The sequence below is a fragment of the Orcinus orca genome, chromosome 4, assembly GCF_937001465.1.
Source record: "Orcinus orca chromosome 4, mOrcOrc1.1, whole genome shotgun sequence".
NCBI classification, from domain to species: domain Eukaryota; kingdom Metazoa; phylum Chordata; class Mammalia; order Artiodactyla; family Delphinidae; genus Orcinus; species Orcinus orca.
This window is the reverse complement of record NC_064562.1, coordinates 126,483,085-126,496,991: the sequence shown is the minus strand read 5'-3', so window position 1 is coordinate 126,496,991 and position 13,907 is coordinate 126,483,085.

Sequence of the window (13,907 nt, the reverse complement as noted above, 5' to 3'; positions counted from 1 at the left end):
GTATTTATATATCTATAAAGCTATAGCTGTCTACATATATCTACATATATCTCCAGGTGATTTTGATGATCAACTGGATATGGTAATGCCTGACCTAGAGTAACATTTCTTGATGTATATGTGAAAGAACACTAGTCTCCCAAAGTTCTCGATATTGAACGGTGTCCATAGTTAGAGAAATCAGGAAATTCTGGGTCCTATTTACATCTGGAATATTCACAGTGCACATTGGCATAGTATAGGATCGACAAGTCCTGTAGTTTATGTATGTGAAACTCCTTTTAACCCACAGTTTATCAAACTATTTGATCATGGAATCCCATTTTTCCCCACAGCAACTGTTAACACCACTTTAAATGTAGGAGCTGGCACGGTGCCTTCACTTTCTGTCTTTCTTGGACCACTGAAATTCATCAGGCTGTTACTCAATAAAAGGGACAGATTATTCTTTATAGAAGACAGGAGTTTTGAAATATTTCAATTCTTCCTCCAAGCCCAAGTTCAACTATACACCTCTAAGGTAGAGTTCAATTGTTATTATTTTTCTTAGAGATTTCCAGAGATTGATTTTACTTTTTAAAAGAAACAAGTAAAGGTACATCTTCATAGTTTTTAAAGTATATTTCTAACGATAAATCCAGAGGATTGTTATGTTGTAAAGATATTGGGGGTGCTATCCTTTCTGAGGGTTAACCTAAGCGTATTATGTTTACTATGTGCTCTAGGCTAGCCCTACCTTTTCTAAGTTGGTTTGCCAACAGTGGCATAAAGGGCCTTATTTTAAAGGTGGCTAACTTGGCTATTACAATAACATCTGTTTCTCTCTGTTGCTTGTCACAGTGTGGCAAGATAAATTTTAGGAGTAATATGATCAAAACTCTATCTTCATACGCTAAAGAAAATTTGTCTCCCTATAAAAAATATTTCTGGTTTATCTGTGCTCTAGAAGCCTGTTACTTTCCCAGAAAAGGGTATGGAGACAAAAATGAGGCAGTAGTTAATTATTTTGGTACTAGTAGCATTTTCTTTCTCTGTCTCTGTTTCTGTCTCTCTCTCTCTCTCTCCCTCTTTGATTATCATTTTTGGTCTTAAGTTATCCACCATCATTTGTCCTACAAGGCCCCTCTCTTGTTTTATTTATTTACTTACTCTCATTTTTATTTCCCATTTACATAGCTGTTCTTTAAGGGCAATCATTTTAATATATATAACATCTATTCTTTTGAACATGTTGATTGTTTTAAATCTATAGTTTTCTTAATGTGTACATTGAGGATACATTAATGATTAAAAAATCACATAAATGTTATTGTGCTATTATCATTTTTGTTTGCACATTTTTTTCCCCACTCTATCTGGTGTGTTCATTCTAACTACTACATAGTACTTTGTAATGTTCACCATATTGTATCTGTCCACTTGCCCAAGGAAGGACATCCAGATCGCCTCTATTGCCCATCACCACCAGTCACACTATAATGAACATCGTCATGCTTTCCCACTTATAGATCTGTTGGAATTCTATGGGACAAATACGCAGGAAAATATTTAACTTGATTGGATACTGCCAGTGTGCTCTTCTCCAGGGTGGCTGACACACCAACAGTGCCTACTATGCCCGATATCACCGAATTCCCATCAAGGCTTGACTTCCTATTGCTTTATGATTTTTGCTAGTCTGTAGCATTTAGACTTAAATTTCACTGGGGTTTAAATTTGCATATCTCTGGTTAATAATGAACTTGAACATCTCTTCATTTTCTTGTTAACCTTTTGGGTTTCCTCTTCTCTGAGTTGCATATGATAGCTCTTTATCCTTTTCCTATGGGGTGGAGTTGATTAAATTTGAAGACTTGTCTGTAGAAAAATTTTTTTTGAATAGATCTTTATTGGAGTATAATTGCTTCACAATACTGTGTTAGTTTCTGTTGTACAGCAAAGTGAATCAGCCATGTGCATACATATGTCCTCATATCCCCTCCCTCTTGAGCCTTCCTCCCACCCTCCCTATCCCACCCCTCTAGGTCATTGCAAAGCACCGAGCTGATTGTATCAAAAATTAATTCCTTTATGTTGTTTAGTTTTTTGAAGTTATCATTCCATCTTGTCTATTTTTATTTCAGTTTATTTGTTATTGCACAAGCAAATACTTTTATTTAACCTTAAGTTTTAAGATATATGTTTTTTGTTTTCTACTTTATATAAAAATGATAGTAACTTAGGTTTTTCCTTTTTCCCTAATCTGTAATGGAAAATATCTATGGTATAAAAAAATTCTCTGCAGACACGTCAGTGAAAATATCAAGGGAGATAGACATTGTAGAGATCTTGCTCTCTTTTTACTTTTCTGCCAGCCAATGCTACTAGCATGTTTCCCCTAAAAGGAAAATAATGTAATAGAAAACTAAGGTAAGCCTTGTTGCTGTTGCAGTGTCCAGAGTGGGCATTCCGTATGTGCTTGCTGAAACAGGGACCCTATGATAAGCCTTCCCTCAGAAAGGTTCAGAGATGAATGTTGATGTACTCCTCCAGGGCGGCTGAGAGACATGTGCAAGGAGGCTCTCAGCATATCTCCTTCAACTTCCCTAAGTCATTGTGATTTCTCTGACTGAGGAAGGCGGACATGACTGTGATTCAAAGATGTAGAAGAAAAAACAAAGGAATAACACCAGGAAGCCAGCATTGTGATCACACCCCTGCTTTCCTGATGTGGCAGTGCTGAAGGCAAGCGTGTCAGATGGGATTCTTGAACGTTGCACCTTTCACTTTATACATATTATTTAATTTTTGTAGTGGAAGCATTTTGCACAGCCTCTCTGTGGTTAGACTACACATTCAGCACGACTGCGAGCAATCTTTAGCATTTGAGTTTCTGTGAAGATTTCTGGGGCTCATGGTATTAATACAAAGTATTTTGTTGCATGTTTGCTCTTACTTGTGCAAAAGGTTAGGGATACAGCTTCTGTAAATCAAGCTGCTTATATATGATTGTTGGGGAAATTGAGATGTAGACAGATGAAGTATTTTGGCAAGGTTACAATGTGTTAATCACAAGCATATCAGGGTAAAAGCCACGTTTTCTAAACTCCATCTCTTGCTCTGTTAACTGGAGGCTGCTTTCTCGGTTAGGACAAGAAGTCAGTGACGACTTGACATACTATTAAAGTACTAAACTCAAACCAACAAGATGAAAGCTTATGAAGGTGACATTTTCATATTCATCCAATCTTCTTTGACTTCTGTAAATATCCATGCCTGACTCCATAAAAACACTCAGTACCACATAAAAGAACTTTACCTTACATTCATTGTTCACAGTCCTTGTTTTGAAATTTATCCTTAACCAATTTTTAAAGCCTGATTCTCTCCTGATCCTGACCGCCAACTATGTTGTGTTTTCTCTTTTTCCTGTCTCAGCTTTTCTTTGGATTCAGTTTTCAATATTGTTTGCTCTTTTGTTCTCTGTCCCACTGTGTTGCATCAGTCACCTCAAGTATTAAATCTTAGTTAAATTTGGCTCAGGAGCTTCTTACACTGGAACCACCATCAAGAGAGATGCTTTCATGGGTCGTGTCCCAGATATTCAGAGGGAATCAGACAATTTAAAAACTTTAATTAAGCGTTTAAAGGTTGGCAGAATATTTTAACAGACACTTCAAAAAGGAAGATATATGAATGGCCAATAAACAGGAAAAGATGCTAACGTCATTAGTCAAAAGGAAAATACAAAATTAAAACCACAGTAGGATACTATTCTATACCTATTAGAATGGCTAAATAAAAAGACAAACAATACCAAGTGTTAGCAACCATGAAAAACAAGCAGAACTTTCATACATTGCTGGTGGAAAAATAACATGATATGACCATTTGGAAAATAGTTTGACAGTTCCATTTAAGTTAAATATATAGTTACTACAGGACCCACAATTCCACTCCTAGTTATTTATCCAAGCAAAAGGAAAATATATGAGCACTTTGTACAAGAATGTTCATAGCAGCTTTATCATAGTTGCCTAAAACTAGAAGCCAACAGAACATCCTTTACAGGAAAATGAATAAACACATTGTAGTAAATCCATACAATATATTATCACTTGGCAGTAAAAATGAACAAACTTACTAATACAAAAAATATGGGTGAATCTTAAAAACATTATCCTGAGCAAACCATACACAAAAGAGTACATACTGTATATTTCCATTTATATGAAATTACAGAACAGGCTACTCAGTAGATCACTGGTTGCAGGGGCCCAGGGGTAGGGGAATCGATTACAAAGGGCACCAGAGAACTTTTGGGGGAAAATGGAAATGTTTATCTCTTGACTGTGGTGGTGACATTGTTACATGGGTGTACACATTTTTTAAAACTCATCAAAATATGCACTTAAAATGGACACATTTTATTTCATGTAAATCATACCTAAATAAAGTTGATTAAAATTTAAAACTCAATGGGACCCCACCAAAAAACCCCTTACTTAAGGAGTTGTAGGGATTTGGGGCAGTTTACAAAAGATGTTATATGATAACGTACAGTAAATTTGGCTGTGTTGTGACAAAAGCATGTTGTCTTTGAAAAGTGGAATCATTATCGCTCCTTATTTGCCTGTTTTGTGTTAGGAGTTATTCGAGGCACTGTGTGACCTTTGTCTCATTTAATGATTAAAATATCCCTGTGAAGTGGATATTATTAACCTTATTAAAAGATAGTACCTTCCAGGAGGAGCAGATATTTTGAGGAGGATTTATTTAGACATAGGTTGTAATCAGAGCATAGAAGGCCTGGTAAGGTATGTCCATATAATAACTAGTACATCCTCCTATTTTCCCTATAAATGGAAAAAAGATTTATATTCTTGAGTAATGTCATTTGTATCTGCTTCTCAAGGGTAATACTATTGCAAAATATTTAAAATATTTAAAGTGTTTTTATTTTAATTTGACTGATACTTTTTACAGGTAGAAATTTAGTGCATTCATTATATTTAATATTTTTTCAAGTGTCATTAAAATTTTTATTTTATTACGGTGAGAATTAACATGAGATTTACCCTCTGAAAATTGTAAGTGTACATTATTGTTTACTATTGGTACAATGCTATATAGCAGATCTCTAGAGCTTACTCATCTTGTTTAACTGAAACTTTATGCCTATTGATTAGTAACTGCCCATCTCTTTCTCCTTCAACCCCTGGCAGCCACCATTCTACTCTTTGATTTTATGAATTTGATTATTTTAGATACTTCATATAAGTGGAATCATGCAGTCTTTGTCTTTCTGTAACTAGCTTATTTTACTTAGCATAACGTCTTCAAGGTTCATTCATATTATCTCATATTGCAGAATTTTCTTATTTTTAAAAGGCAGAACAGTATTTTATTGTATGTATATACTACATTTTCTTTATTCATTCATTATTTTTGGATAGTTAGGTTGTTTCCACATCTTGGCTATTGTGAATAGTACTGCAATGAATATGGGAGTCCTGTATCTCTTGGAGAGCCTCATTTCACTTCTTTTGGATAAATACCCAGAGGTGGGATTGCTGGATCATATGGTACCTCTATTTTTAATTCTTGAGGAAATTCTATACTGTTTTCCATAGTAACTGCATCATTTTGAATTCCCACTAACAGTGTGCAAGGGTTCTAATTTCCCACTAACAGTGTGCAAGGATGACATTGTTGTCATCCTTGTCTTTGTTTTTTGATAATAGCCATTTTGACAATTTTGAGATGATGTCTTATTGTGGTTTTGATTTGCATTTCTCTGATGATTAGCGACGTTGAGCATTTTTTCATATACCTGAGGGCCATTTGTATGTCTTCTTTGGAAAAATGTCTATTAAAAGTCCTTAGCCCAAAAGGCTCAATAGGAGGGCAGACAGAAGAAGCAAGAATAACTACAAACCTGCAGCCTGTGAAACAAAAACCACATTCACAGAAAGGTAGACAAGATGAAAAGGCAGAGGGCTATGTACCAAATGAAGGAACAAGATAAAACCCCAGAAAAACAACTAAATGAAGTGGAGATAGGCAACCTTCCAGAAAAAGAATTCAGAATAATGATAGAGAAGATGATCCAGGACCTCAGAAAAAGAATGGATGCAAAGATCGAGAAGATGCAAGAAATGTTTAACAAAGACCTAGAAGAATTAAAGAACAAACAAACAGAGATGCACAATACAATAACTGAAATGAAAACTACACTAGAAGGAATCAATAGCAGAATAACTGAGGCAGAAGAGCAGATAAGTGACCTGGAAGACAGAATGGTGGAATTCACTGCTGTGGAACAAATTAAAGAAAAAAGAATGAAAAGAAATGAAGACAGCCTGAGACCTCTGGGACAACATTAAACGCAACAACATTCGCATTATAGGGGTCCCAGAAGGAGAAGAGAGAGAGAAAGGACCTGAGAAAATATTTAAAGGGATTATAGTTGAAAACTTCCCTAACGTGGGAAAGGAAATAGCCACCCAAGTGCAGGAAGCACAGAGAGTCCCATACAGGATAAACCCAAGGAGAAACACACCAAGACACGTAGTAATCAAACTGGCAAAAATTAAAGACAAAGAAAAATTCTTGAAAGCAGCAAGGGAAAAAGGACAAATAACATACAAGGGAACTCCCATAAGGTTAACAGCTGATTTCTCAGCAGAAACTCTATAAGCCAGAAGGGAGTGGCATGATATACTTAAAGTGATGAAAGGAAAGAACCTACAACCAAGATTACTCTACCCAGCAAGGATCTCATTCAGATTTGATGGAGAAATCAAAAGCTTTACAGACAAGTAAAAACTAAGAGAATTCAGCACCACCAAGTCACCTCTACAACAAATGCTAACAGAACTTCTCTAAGTGGGAAACACAAGAGAAGAAAAGGACCTGCAAAAACCCCAAACAATTAAGAAAATGGTCATAGGAACATACATATTGATAATTACCTTACATGTGAATGGATTAAATGCTCCAATCAAAAAACACAGGCTTGCTGAATGCATACAAAAACAAGACCCATCTATATGCTGTCTAAAAGAGACCCACTTCAGACCTACGGACACATTCAGACTGAAAGTGAAGGGATGGAAAAAGATATTCCATGCAAATGGAAATCAAAAGAAAGCTGAAGTAGCAATACTCATATCAGATAAAATAGACTTTAAAATAAAGAATGTTACAAGAGACAAGGAAGGACACTACATAATGATCAAGGGATCAATCCAAGAAGAAGATATAACAATTATAAATATATATGCACCCAACATAGGAGCACCTCAATACATGAGGCAACTGCTAACAGCTATAAAAGAGGAAATCAGCAGTAACACAATAATAGTGGGGGACTTTAACACCTCACTTACGCCAATGGACAGATCATCCAAACAGAAAATTAATAAGGAAACACAAGCTTTAAATGACACAATAGACCTGATAGGTTGAATTGATATTTATAGGACATTCCATCCAAAAACAGCAGATTACACTTTCTTCTCAAGTGTGCACGGAACATTCCCCAGGATAGATCACATCTTGGGTTACAAATCAAACCTAAGTAAATTTAAGAAAATTGAAATCATATCAGGCATCTTTTCTGACCACAACACCATGAGATTAGAAATCAATTACAGGGAAAAAACGTAAAAAACACAAACACATGGAGGCTAAATAATACGTTACTAAATAACCAAGAGATCACTGAAGAAATCAAAGAGGAAATCAAAAAATACCTAAAGACAAGTAACAATGAAAACACGACGATCCAAAACCTATGGGATGCAGCAAAAGCAGTTCTAAGAGGGAAGTTTATACCTATACAAGCCTACCTCACGAAACAAGAAAAATCTCAAACAATCTAACCTTACACCTAAAGGAACTAGAGAAAGAAGAACAAACAAAACCCAAAGTTAGCAGAAGGAAAGAAATCATAAAGATGAGAGCAGAAATAAATGAAATAGAAACAAAGAAAACAATAGCAAAGATCAATAAAACTAAAACCTGGTTCTTTCAGAAGATAAACAAAATTGATAAACCATTATCAAGACTCATGAAGAAGAAGAGGGAGAGGACTCAAATCAGTAACATTAGAAATGAAAAAGGGGAAGTTACAACAGACACCGCAGAAATACAAAGCATCCTAAGAGACTACTACAAGCAACTCTATGCCAGTAAAATGGACAACCTGGAAGAAATGGACACATTCTTAGAAAGGTATAAACTTCCAAGACTGAACCAGGAAGAAATAGAAAATATGAACAGACCAATCACAAGGAATGAAATTGAAACTGTGATTAAAAGTCTTCCAACAAACAAAAGTCCAGGACCAGATGGCTTCACATGTGAATTCTATCAAACATTTAGAGAAGAGCTCACACCTGTCTTTCTCAAACTCTTCCAAAAAATTGCAGAGGAAGGAACACTCCCAAACTCATTCTATGAGGCCACCATCACCCTGATACCAAAACCAGACAAAGATACTACAAAAAAAGAAAATGACACCCTTTGCAGATGACATGATACTATACATAGAGAATCCTAAAGATGCCACCAGAAAAGTACTACAGCTAATCAATGAATTTGGTAAAGTTGCAGGATACAAAATTAATGCACAGAAATCTTTTGCGTTCCTATACACTAATGATGAAAAATCTGAAAGAGAAATGAAGGATACACTCCCATTCACCATTGCAACAAAAAGAATTAAATACCTAGGAAAAAACCTACCTAGGGAGACAAAAGATCTGTATGCAGAAAAGTATAAGACACCGATGAAAGAAATTAAAGATGATACCAGCAGATGGAGAGATATATCATGTTCTTGGATTGGAAGAATCAATTTTGTGAAAATGACTGTACTACCCAAAGCAATCTGCAGATTCAGTGCAATCTCTATCAAATTACCAATGGCACAAAAGACCCCGAATAGCCAAAGCAGTCTTGAGGGAAAAAAATGGAGCTGGAGGAATCAGGACTTCAGAGTATACTACAAAGCTACAGTAATCAAGACAGTGTGGTACTGGCACAAAAACAGAAACATAGATCAATGGAACAAGATAGAGAGCCCAGAGATAAACCCACACACCTATGGTCAACTAATCTATGATAAAGGAGGCAAGGATAGACAATGGAGAAAAGACAGTCTCTTCAATAAGTGGTGCTGGGAAAACTGGATAGCTATATGTAAAAGAATGAAATTAAAACACTCCCTAACACCATACACAAAAATAAACTCAAAATGGATTTGAGACCTAAATGTGAGACCGGACGCTATAAAACTCTTAGAAGGAAACATAGGAAGAACACTCTTTGACATAAGTCACAGCTAGATCTTTTTTGATCCACCTCCTAGAGTAATGGAAATAAAAACAAAAATAAAAGCAAATGGGACCTAATGAAACTTCAAAGCTTTTGAACAGCAAAGGAAACCATAGAGAAGATGACAAGAAAACCTTCAGAATGGGAGAAAATGTTTGCAAACGAATCAACAGACAAAGGTTTACTCTCCAAAATATATAAACAGCTCATGCAGCTCAATATTAAAAGAACAAACAACCCATTCCAAAAATGGGCAGAAAACCTAAATAGACATTTCTCCAAAGAAGACATACAGATGGCCAAGAAGCACATGAAAAGCTGCACAACATCACTAATTATTAGAGAAATGCAAACAAGAACTACAATGAGGTATCACCTCACACCAGTTAGAATGGGCATCATCAGAACATCTACAAACAACAAATGCTGGAGGGGTGTGGAGAAAAGGGAACCCTCCTGCACTGTTGGTAGGAATGTAAATTGATAAAGCCACTATGGAGAACAGTATGGAGATTCCTTAAAAAACTAAAAATAGAATTACCATATGATCCAGCAATCCCACTACAGGGCATATATCCAGAGAAAACCATAATTCAAAAAGACACACACACCCCAACGTTCATTGCAGCACTATTTACAATAGCTAGATCATGGAAGCAACCTAAATGCCCATCGACAGATGAATGGATGAAGAAGATGTGGTACATATATACAATGGGATATTACTCAGCCATAAAAAGGAACGAAATTGGGTCATTTGTTTAGACGTGGATGGATCTAGAGACTCATACAGAGTGAAGTAAGTCAGAAAGAGAAAAACAAATATCATATATTAACACATGTATGTGGAACCTAGAAAAATGGTACAGAAGAACTGGTCTGCAGGGCAGAAATTGAGACACAGATATAGAGAACAAACGTCTGGACACCAAGGGGGGAAAGCCACGGGTGGTGGTGCTGGTGGTGTGATGAATTGGGTGATTGGTATTGACATGTTTACACTGATGTGTATAAAACTGATGACTAATAAGAACCTGCTGTATAAAAAAATAAATAAAATTAAATTAAAAAAATTAAAAAGTCCTTAGCCCATTTTTAAATTGGGTTATTATTTTTTTGTATTGAATTTTAAGAGTTTCTTATATATTTTGGAGATTAATCCCTTATCCAATATGTGTTTTTCAAATATTTTTTTCCATTCCATATGTTACCTTTTCACTCCGTTGATTGTTTCCTTTGCTGTGCAAAGCTTTTTAGTTTGATGTAGTCCCAATTGTCTAATTTTACTTCTGTTGCCTGTGCTTTTCGTATTGTATCTGTGAAATTATTGTCAAGACAATGACATGAAGCTTTTCTCTTATGTTTTTCTTCTAAGAGTTTTACAGTTTTAGATCTTACATTTAAGTCTTCATTCCATTTTGAATTTGTGTGTGTGTGTGTGTGTGTGTGTGTGTGTGTGTGTGTGTGTGTGTGTGGTGTAAGATAAAGGTCCAATTTCATTCTTTTGCATGTGGATATCTAGTTTTCCCAACACCATTTTTTGAAGAGACTGTCCCCACTGTGTATTCTTGGCACCCTTGTCAAAGGTCAGTCGACGGTATATGCATGGACTTTTTTCTGGTCTTTTTTTTTTTTTTTTTTTTTTTGCGGTACACGGGCCTCTCACTGTTGTGACCTCTCCCGTTCTGGAGCAACAGGCTCCGGACGTGCAGGCTCAGCGGCCACGGCTCACGGGCCCAGCCACTCCGCGGCATGTGGGATCCTCCCGGACTGGGGCACGAACCCGTGTCCCCTGCATCGGCAGGCAGACTCTCAACCACTGCGCCACCAGGGAAGCCCTTCTGGTCTTTTTATACTATTTTTTTACTATACTTTTTATACTTTTTATACTATACTTTTATACTATTGGTTTGTCTGTCTGTCTTTATGCCAGTACTATAATGTTTTGATTACTGTAGCTTTGTAATATATTTTGAAATCAGGCAGTGTGATGCCTCCAGCTTTGTTCTTCATGCTCATGATTAATTTAGTTATTCATGGTCTTTCATGGCTCCATGTAAATTGTAGAATTGTTTTTGCCTCTTTTTGTTAAAAATGCCATTGGGATTTTGATAGGGACTGCATTGAATCTGTAGATTGCTTTGAGTAATATGGGCATTTTAACAATATTAAGTCTTCCAATTCATGAACATGGGATATGTTTCCATTTATTTGTGTCTTTTTAAATTTTTTTAATCAATTTTTTGCAATTTTTAGTATATATTTTATAATATTAATTAAAATGGCTAAATATACAATAAATGGACACTCAGGGTTACAGAAGTAATTTAAAAGTTAACCTAAACAACTTAAGGAGTTATTACCTTTTGGGAAAGAAGGTAAAATTGTATAAAATTGTTACTTTTTATGAGACTCAGGAAGGTCTTAAGATCTCTTAGCTCAGAAATATCTTCTTGGCACAGATTTATCCTAATTTTTCCGTGTAAGTGAACAGATTTTACTTTTACCTTTTTATTTCTTGAATTCTTGTTACAAGTTCATTAAAAAAGAGGTCTAATATAACAAGCATCAAGTTAATAAATGATGCAGAAGGAGAAAATTCCCATAGACCTTAATATCACGATATTATGGACGCTCTTCCTTATATTTGGGGTTTCTGAATATATAGAAAATGTCTTTGATCTAATTTCCCTTCTGGAGTTTCTGGTATCATCATGAGTTCAGTGTTCTACTTCTCTGGGCTACATCCTCATGGTCAGCCCTTTGGGGAAGCACTTGAAACTTTATTGTCCCCATATAATCCTCAAGTGTTTTTTCTTAGCTCTTGCATCACTCTGATCTTTACTTGTCAACTTAAAAGAGGGGAAGAGGAAAGCTAATCTTTCTCTAACTTTTGACTTTAATTTTCCTGGTGATTCAGCGTCTCAACTTCTATGTCCCTTTATTAGAGTGTCGAACTCACCTTTAGTTTATGTATCTTTTAAAAGCTTCCCCAACTACCTACATACAAATTCATTCCCTCTTTTTAAAAAAATCCCTATAAACCTAAATAATAAAAATCAACTTTGGTTCAGTGACTTGATGGCTAAATGACATACATAGTTGGAAGCAGTCATGCATAAAAAGCAGTCCTAACTTCAGTTTAAGGTGAATTATTTCTAGTCTTTCATTTTTCTTGACTGTTGGTCTTCATTCATAACAGGAGCAGAAAAGATAAGATGAAAATGCAATATTTCATGAAATATGAGCTAATGATTTGAGTGACTTCTTAAAAAGATGAGCTGTGGCCTTTCCATAGTTTCCTGGGGCCCAGCTCACATATCATTGTCACTTAACTATTTTATTCTGAGCTCACTGTGCCTGCCGCTTTACTGGATGGATGGGACGAGAGGGCTGTCCTAACATCAGAACCAATGAAAGACACAAATGAAGACATTCTAAAAATGTTTGTTTTCAGTCACTGTTGCTTTTTGGAGGATGAGATTCATTAGAAGAGAAATGTAAATCCCTTATTCCCGTAGTTTGAACCCTTGCTTATCAATTTGTAGGACCTGTGGAGATAGAACTTGGTTTTCTGAAAAAGTGTAGATTGCAACAGTTTTTACCAGGTTATTAGAGCTAAAATTATAATGCATCTCATAGTTAAACAAATTCTGTTTTGCATACCATGTTCCTCTTAGGGCAAACTGCTATATAAATGGATTGATTTGTCATTCCTGCAGGAAAGAGAATCCGAACAACAGAATTACAGGCATCCTGTAGCTTAGAAATTTACTCTTAAGTATTTGTTCTCTATATTCTAATTACCTGATTTTGATATTTAGTTAACTCCTTTGTGGAAGATAGGACCTATATTTTGGGAGATGGAAGTAAAATCGTGTCACAAAAAGCACTTAAATGTAAAGGCAGCACCTAACACATTTCCAGTGATAAAACCTTTGATATCTCTGTTTATAACTCCTGATTTCCAAGTTGAGAGTCAAGAAAATAAGATATTTTTTCTAAAATTACCAAAAATTGATTACCATACTATATGGGATAAAATATATAATGTTGAATGTATTAATATGTATACATGTGAACAATGACTAGAAAGTTAAAGACAAAAATGAAAAAGATAATCATTAGAATGGTGCGATGTTAATAGTTAAAAATTCTTTAATTTTATTGTCATATTTTCCTTCCATGGAGATGGTAATTCGTAAAGCCAGACTTACTAGTGAGATCTCTTTTATTTTCAGAAATTACAATTTGACTTGATATTTGCTAACCACAATGAATGGGGCAAGCAGCTGTTTTTATAACTGTTGATTGTTTAGCCTTAAGAACACTAGAGGTCACTGTAGCTAGTATTTGTGTTGATGTTCCAAAGATTTTGTTAAATTACTAGTGACTTTCTGTTTACTTGTTTTAAAGGAATCCCATCTTCCTGATGTGATAGAACAGTTTATATAGCTCTACATCTTTATATGTTTTTAGAGAGCTATATTTATATTTTCTATTTTAGAAAGTGAGTAATTTTATAAAGGGAAATATACAAGACAGGTGAGAAATGCATATTTCTGTCAAAGTTGGAAAGTATATGT